This window comes from Brassica napus, chromosome C4 (genome assembly GCF_020379485.1).
Source record: "Brassica napus cultivar Da-Ae chromosome C4, Da-Ae, whole genome shotgun sequence".
Classification (NCBI taxonomy): Eukaryota; Viridiplantae; Streptophyta; class Magnoliopsida; order Brassicales; family Brassicaceae; genus Brassica; species Brassica napus.
Genome location: NC_063447.1, coordinates 43163167 through 43169759, shown reverse-complemented (window position 1 = coordinate 43169759; position 6593 = coordinate 43163167). Strand labels below are relative to the sequence as shown.

The following is a 6593-nucleotide window of genomic DNA, read 5'->3' as shown; positions in this document are numbered from 1 at the left end:
GCATCAAGCTTGTTAGATGCATATGGTCTAAGCCATGGAAAACACAGGCAGCCACAGATCCGAAGTTTTTCATAGTTTGGAACATGTCCATGTAACTTTTGAAAAGGAGTTTGAAAATTTAAATCCGGAGTTGGCATTCTGTTTATAAGATAGACAGCCGTAGCAAATGCATACGTCCAAAATGATTTAGGCATTGAAGCATGAGATAGCAGAGCAAGACCAGTCTCGACTATATGTCGATGTCTACGCTCCGATATACCGTTATGTTCTGGAGTATGCGGCAGACTTGTCATATGAGAGATGCCATGAGAAGCTAAAAAGGATGTTAACGCTATATATTCACCCCCATTGTCAGTGTATAGAGTTCTAAGTTTGGTTTGAAATCGATTTTCAACCAAGACTTTGTATCTAGTGAAAACATCAAACACTTGGGATTTTTTTTTCAATGGATATAACCATGTATAGCGTGTAAAATGATCTACAAAAATAACATAATACTTGAAACCATCTTCTGAAATCTGTGGAGATGTCCACACATCGGAAAAGACTATATCAAGCACAAAAGATGATTGCAAAGTAGAATTTTGAAAATGCAACTTGTGCATTTTATTAATAGAGCAAGAAGTGCATGGAGAAGCCATTAAAACACTAGATGTAGTAGGTAATTGATAAATAGAAACTAGTTTTTGAAGAATTGGAAAAGCAGGATGACCAAGACGCAAGTGCCAATCAGACGAAGAGAAGGAGGTTTGGAAGTTTTTGAAAGCGGCCATTCATAGGTACCATCTTTAGGCTTGCCCTCCAGACGAAGAGCCCCCGTCTGCAAGTATCTCACCTGAAAGTAGGTTGGAGTAAACGTGACAGCAAACCCCATTAGTTGAGCATAATTGAAACACAGAAATTAAGTTCTTTTGTAACGATGGAACACATAATACACTATTAAGAAAGAAAGGTTTTGTATAAGAAGGAAGAGATAAAGAACCAGTATGGGAGATGTTGAGGCCTGACCCATCACCGAGTAAGAGACCATCACCGCCACTGTAAGGATTGTGGAGAGACAGATTAGCCAAGTCAGATGTCATGTGGTGGGAGGCGCCACTATCAAAGAGCCATGTAGATGCATCAGACATGATTGGTTGATTCATCTGAGATTACATGAATGCTTGATTAGCTTGAGGATGCCACGCCAGGTTGAGTTGTTGAGAGTTCCAAGACTGTTGAGGTTGCATTGCAGTCGCTTGTGGTGGCGTTACTGCACCTCGAACAAGACGGAACTGTGGACAATACTTGGCACTATGTCCTTGTGTGCCGCATGCTTGACATCTGCCAAGATAAGGTTTGTTAAACCTCGGTTGAAATGTGGCTTGATTCCCTCTGTTCTGTGAATAGTTGTTTTGATTGTTGTTGTTGTTCTTCCAGTGAGAACGTGATCTAGCATCAGTAGCGTGTGCCACAATCGGAGTCGCAGCAGAAGATTCTTTACACATGAGCATGGCCGCGCAATTAATAAGTCTTTCGTATAGCTCAGTGAACGGGATCGTAGTGTCACGGCCGTTGATAGCATCAATCTCTGGTTTGTACTCCTCAGGGAGTCCATCAAGAATTCTCTCAGTAACATCTTCTGGATCCATTGGCTTGCCGAGTAAGGCTAGCTCATCAACCTTGGACTTAACTAGGCGCAAATATTCACTAATGGTCTTGGTACCTTTGACAGAAGATTCGATTTGCTTTTTGATCTATCGCACATGACCACGCGTCGGAATGCCAAAGGTAGATAGGAGAATAGTCCACACATCTTTTGTTGTTGTTGCGCTAGAGACGACGGTCTGAACCGGTAAGGTGATCGCACCTATGATAGCGCTGTAGAGAAGCCTGTCTTGTCGCCTCCAAGGAGCAAACGCCGGGTTTGGTTGAGCCTCGCCATGAACATTAATAGTCAGAGCGGGTGCGGTGTTGTTATCATCGATAAAGTGATGAAGTTCATGACCCTCAAGAAGCGCACGGATCTGGCGACTCCACATCAGATAGTTCGTCATGGTGAGTTTGGTCACGCTCGACATATTGACCGAGAGCAAGGTGGTGCGTGGATTATCGGGATTGAACACAACCGTACGTTCAGCCGTGTGTTCATTCATTGATACATGGAGAGAAAGTTAGGTCTGAGACAAGAATAAGAAATGAGATTTGGGAGAAGAGAGGCGGAAGAGAAAAGAGAAGAAGAAAAAAATAGGTTTTCACCTATAGCGCTCTGATACCATATTGAGTATTGGAATCGAATGATCTAATTACATTGAGGAGCTCTGTTCTTATATGTATATAGATGATTACAAGAAAGGCAAGGCAATATTCTAGAAGATACAATAGACTAATTACAGACTATATAGCCGTTGATAGACGTTAATGATTATACACTTTCCATACTCTTACATTTGATTGAACAAATATGCACCAGCAGCAGCAGAAGAGGAGGAAGAACCTACCCCATGGACAGTAGTGGCTGGAGCGGTTGTACCTTCCACGAAGTCAACGCTCCAACCGGCTCAGAAGGATCCTGAGTCGTAGCGCAACAACATTGGAGGATTCACCGATCTCCACACCCGAGCCTCCTACTAAAACCTCAATCATACGATTAAAACCATTCAGAAACTGATCAACAAGATAACCTAGATCGTTCAGATCCCTAGCTGCAGTACCCGAAGGTCCCATGTTCTGTTTCAAACATTGATACATGGCCTCCGTCAGCTGAACCTCTCTGTTGTCCTTCCTATTCTTCATCAGAAGGTTGTCGGCTTTTGTTATCCTTTGTTTGAGGAACTCCTGTTGATTGGCCGAATTCTTTTGCCGGTCTATCTCCGGCATGTTCCGGAAAGCAGCAATCAGCTGGTTCATACCATCAACGGAGGGCCACACCGCAGGGGTAGGATCTTAGGGACTGTAAATGATGGCCCCAGCTCTAATCCCACATAAAGTGGATATCTCATGCACCTTCCTAAACCACCCCCTTTTCTGTTTCTTGTAGGTTGCTTTCCGGGATGAGTTGTTAACAAGGAAAACAAGTTTGACTTTCTTTCTTGCCATGGTGTTTGTTACTTTGTGATGTATAGTTTTGAGTTGAGGAATGTGTGCGTCTTAGAGCACCCGCAACCCAGAACCGACGGCTCGATAACCAAGAAACAACTTTTGAAATATTTTATTATTTTTTCTTTTTTTCGTTCGAAAAAAAAAAACTGACCAATCGCGGACCGCCACGCGAAGTGGGGCCCGCGAGCAGTAACGAACTTGCGCATGAATGAGTCCTTATGCAAGAGGTTTATGGGGCACAGAAACCTAAAAAACGAATATTATAATATTTTTTCTCCTAAAAAACATTGCTAAGGACTCCTACCAACCTAGCGTTGCGGGTGCTCTTATATATTTATGATTAATAAAAAATGAAAGAATATTAGTCACCAATCGATAAAGAAGTGATTAATATTTTTATTGACTATGACTAATATTTTTCTTTTTCTACTAGTTATAAATCAAAAAAATATTCTCAACTTAAAAATATATATTTAAATTTACTTTTAAATAAGACACACATATCCCTGAACTCAAAACACCATACAAAGTAACTACCACAAAAACACCATGACAAGAATGAATGTGAAACTTGTTTTCATCGTCAATAACTCATTCAGAAAAGCAACCTACAAAAAAAGGAAGAAGGGTTTGCTTTCTTTTTTTTTTTTTGTCACAGGGGAAGAAGGGTTTGTTCAAAAAAAGTGATTGAGATATTCTATCTTTCTAAGATTTGGTTTTCAATAATATTTTGTAAATAATAATATTTTAATTATAATTCAAGTAGATATCTTAAATACATATACATTTGAAAAATAAACTGGTTATAACATTTTGTAATACTATTAAAATCTATATTATAATAGTTGAATTTTTGCTGACTCCTCAGCGCGCCACGTCAGCGTTTTGTAGGTTCCATTTTTAAAAAGTGTGAAAAAGTGTCAAGTCTATGGCTCGAACCCGGGTTATTGAGATATAAACACCAACATTTATACCACTAAGCTAAATGATACTTTGTACATTGATGACCGAACCTAATATATATTTATGAAGGTCGGAAGCCATTGCTTCTTCGGCTTCCTCTGAGGGTCGGGCATACAAGTATATTATGGGTTTCATTTTTAAATGGGATTCATCACATTATATGAAAAAGCTTAAGTTTGCAACGATTATGGTTTTCCTATATTGTAAATTGTTGTCGTTTAACATGAGTTCGGGTTCTTTTCATCATTGTCTCAAACAAGTCTGAGTTACAGAGTTGCGCCGTGTGTGTTCGTAATCTATTTTTTCACCGGTAAACTCTTTATCAAGTCCCCATCTTAAATCGCTTTAACATAAATGTTCCTGATTTGTAGCTCCTCTGTAAACCCTATATATATGATTCTCATCTTTGATGAACCCAATCTGCATCTCCACAAAACTCATTGATTCCTCTTAGCTTTAACCATCTTCTAGAAAATGTTTCTCTCTGTCTCTCCAGTTCCTCAAACCGGCGTCCCGACGTCCATCACTCAACCTTCGAGTCTCTCTGTCTTGGTCGTAGTAGTCAGAGCATAGCCTCTGGCTTCCTCTGCTTATGGGATTCCCTGAACTTCAAGAAAGACAGAGAGTTTGTGGGATTCACTGTTCTCTTCCTCGATGAAAATGTAAGTTAATCTTCGATCTATCATACTTATTTAACATAATTGTTTTAATTGATTTCCTGATTCTTTGTTGAATAATATTATTTGTAGATTCCGTGATTTATGGGTTTACTCCCGTCGGACGTGCTAATCATTACATGCCATCTTTGAAAGCATGTTCCATTGTGAAAGTCGATCATTTTGAGGTTGCTAGGTGCTCAAGCATGTACAAGATAACTGATCATCCATTCCTCATTCGTTTCATCTCACTAACCATTATTGATGAAATCATCATGGGTGCTCCTGAGATCAATTTCCAGTCAAGATTAGACTGTTCGACAATCTCTAAGTGATTGCGAACATAAACCTAGAACTACCAGGTATATTATCATATTGCATCTGAGTTTATATTATGTTTCGATATCATAACTGATATTTAAACTCGCAGATGTGATTGGGCAAATCCGTTATGCCCAGGGCTCTGACCTCACCAAAGAAACAACTCGAGTCGTTATCCGTCTCCTCATTGATCCGTCTTCTCATTGATCCGTAAGAAACAATCAACACATAATTCCCTTTATATTACTGTCTATATTGTGCTAACATCAATAATCAAAAATATTTCCTACCCAAGATTTGTGGTCGTCTATATATCTCCCTTACTTATCAATCTAATTTTACACAAATCTTTATTTTACAGCTTAAAAGAAACCACAATAACCCAAACAATCAAAACACCAAAAACTAGAATCCCAAAAAAGACGAATTATTAATGATCACCTCTCTTTTTGTCTAATCTTACAAATAAACTTCAAAACAAATATATACCAAATCAATCAACTCAACTAAAACTCAACGACACATACATTGAGCCAGCTAAACAAATACAAACTACACGACCAGCTATTTAACAATTTACAAATTTACTTTCGCAGATGCTTACGAAGAAAACGAAGACGACAACCAATTAGTGAAATTACCTAAACAAAAAAAGCAGAGTAAGTTACAAACTCTGATAAATACAACTAACAATGATTTTTGTTTACATATTACTCATCAAATAAAAGAGAAACAAACACAACCACACCAGGAGATACAAGAGACAATCCCAACAGACGCAAAGGAGGCAACAACATCCCCACCTGCTCACTCCTCTTGTCTATGAAAATAGCTTACATGATCAATGTCAACATGTCAATGCTATTGTCTTCTTATGAGAAATACATATATTCGTTTAAAACTCATTAAGGCTCAAATACTAATTTTCACTCATTTTATAATTATTTTTACAAGTCTTCATGTATTTGTTTTAAAGGTCCGGTAAAAACAACAAGTTTAAAAATAAAATAAAAAACATATAACCAACGTAATAAGAATAAAAAAATTATTACTTAATACACAAAACTTACACAAATAAACTGGAGAAAAAATATTCAGAAACAAAAGGTACTCTCAACAACATTAATATAATTTATGTAATCTCAACAGTACAAGTAACAAATTAAAAAGACAAACAAACAATAAGTTTCAGTGACACAGCAAGCGACACCACGAACTATATCAATCACATTACTAACACAGTTTAGTCTTTCATGAGTTGAAAACAGTGTATACACAGTTCATCGTCACAACTCTAACCCTATAACAATAAAAAAACTTGAAAAACAATGATCAACCCAAAGACGCAAAATTCACAGCTACAATAACCCTAACAAATATTGAGACGAAACAAGAACTCTGTCCACAACTCCGAGCTTGCGCGGAAGCAATGCCCCTAGTATTAAAATAGTTATATTTCCCAAAAAGATAGAATATCTGGACGGATTTTATTACATTGTATTTGCTATGATCAATACATATTGTGTATTGATACTAAGAATGCAATGCAATCAAATCTTATAGAATTTCTGT

General features: G+C 37.9%; 1 pseudogene; it reads right to left on the bottom strand.

Annotated features, from left to right (window-relative positions):
- Nucleotides 1-2205: 2205 nt before the first annotated feature.
- Nucleotides 2206-3373, bottom strand: LOC111205035 (annotated as a pseudogene).
- Nucleotides 3374-6593: the final 3220 nt, after the last annotated feature.